The sequence below is a fragment of the Cynoglossus semilaevis genome, chromosome 20 (genome assembly GCF_000523025.1).
Source record: "Cynoglossus semilaevis isolate Cse_v1.0 chromosome 20, Cse_v1.0, whole genome shotgun sequence".
Lineage (NCBI taxonomy): Eukaryota > Metazoa > Chordata > Actinopteri > Pleuronectiformes > Cynoglossidae > Cynoglossus > Cynoglossus semilaevis.
In genome coordinates this window covers 14,231,377-14,233,181 of record NC_024326.1, presented here as the reverse complement: position 1 = coordinate 14,233,181, position 1,805 = coordinate 14,231,377, and the positions used below count along the sequence as shown (strand labels likewise).

General features: G+C 44.3%; 1 protein-coding gene across 1 annotated transcript in view; it reads left to right on the top strand.

Moving 5' to 3' along the window:
* The window catches only part of cadm3 (cell adhesion molecule 3), a 103,656-nt gene that overhangs the window by 97,337 nt on the left and 4,514 nt on the right, over positions 1 to 1,805 (top strand). The gene's annotated exons all lie outside the window — the stretch shown is intronic.

Below are 1,805 nucleotides of genomic sequence, written 5' to 3'. Positions count from 1 at the left end.
AAGGAGGGGGGAGGGAGTGGAACAGGGACAGGGGGAAGACGAACGGCGGACGCACGACGTGGCGGCCGTGACGAGGGACGCAGACGTCTTTAACATGACGATGTCGCCGCCGCAGAATTTTACAGATTTCCGTGACGAGGGACGCAGACGTCTTTAACGTGACGATGTCGCCGCCGCAGAATTCACAGATATCATTGGACGAAATCCTGATGTCATGGCAGGTTCACACCTTTGGGTCTGTCTTCGTCCAGCTAACATTAGCACAGACTCGCTATACCCGTGATTCTCAACCACTGTGGCGTGGCCCACGAGTGTGTCGTAAGAGATCACAAGGTGTGCCGTATCAAATCCCGATTAATTGGTCCCAAAATAATATTTAATTTAATTACTGCTTTGTTTGTGTGACAGGCAGCCGATTAATTGGTCCCAAAAAAAATTTTTCACCAATTAAATTATCTTCCACTAGGTGGCAGCAGATGGCAGTGAAAACAAAAAAATCCCTAGTCAAATCTGTTGAAGATCTTTGAGTGTCTTTCTTCAATTCCTGCCTGTACATCAGCGTTGTCTTCAACTAAACAGGAGTCCGTTAAACTCTGCTGGGCCACATACGGTCGGCTTCTGGTCCGCGGACCTCGAGTTTGACATCCGTGTTTTAGGTGATTTTATATATTTCTTCTTCAGGTGTTTATTTTTCTGTTTTTTAAATGGACACGTTTTTTATTTAAAATCAACATCGGTACGATATATTACGACGAATCGCGTATATATTTCGTTAAATCGATATTTTCCTGACACAGTATCGTCACGCTGTCTTCACCAGCTTCTACTCTACGTTAACTAGCGTTAACTACGACCTGCGACAACAGCAGGAAATCGTCTTTTCTGTTTGCGACTTTACAACTGTAGGAAAACTGTCCAAAACAAAACAAATGGGCCACATACGGTCGATCTTTTTTTTTTCTATTCTCTCCTACATTTTTTTCACTCCTCCCACACAAAGTCTGAACGATCAGAGGGAAAGCTGTGGATTCTTGTTGATTTTTTGCTGTTGTATCTTGTTATGTTGAACAGCGCTGCCTTCAAAATGTTGATTTTTTTTCTCTAAATATAGATTTATAAAATATTCTTTTTCCACAGTTCAAATTGGTTCTCCCTGCAGCGGAGCTCAGATTCAGTTCTCACTGGGATCAGGAAATGTTCAAGTCTGAGGAGACGGGGTGAGGGTGGGGGTGAGGGTGAGGGGGGGAGAGAGAGAGGAAGACAGAGATGGTGTTTGTCCCACAGTTGTCAGTCAGAAGTGATTGCGGCCCAGAGTTGGACCTTCTCCTTATCTTTGTCCTCCTCCTGTTCTTCTACACCGCTGTGATAAACACAGCTAACAAATGGGAAACATTTTCTTAATGTTCTTCTTCCCTCGACTTCATTTTTCTTTTTCTTTTCTCCCTACTTTTTTTTATATATATGTTTTTTAATTTTTAATTTTATTTTTTTCATTCCTTGACGCCAAAACACAGAGGCTGCTGTGAATATATTGATATGAATATGTATATATTGACGTCGGTGACGGTTACACTCCTGGTGGAACTGGACTCAGCTAAAGCCCCGCCCCTCCTCTCCCAGCGTCCCTTGCGAGAGCTAAAGCTCTCAGTGAAGTGAACTTGCTAACTAGCGTAGCAGTTGTGGCCAAGTCCTGATTAGTTTTTACTGCTCTGTGCCGCGGGGCGTTGGCGGCGGCGGTGTCCAAAACCCAATAAAAACAAATCAGCCGGTCACATCGTCCCCGCACTCGTGCGTGAAAATGCTCG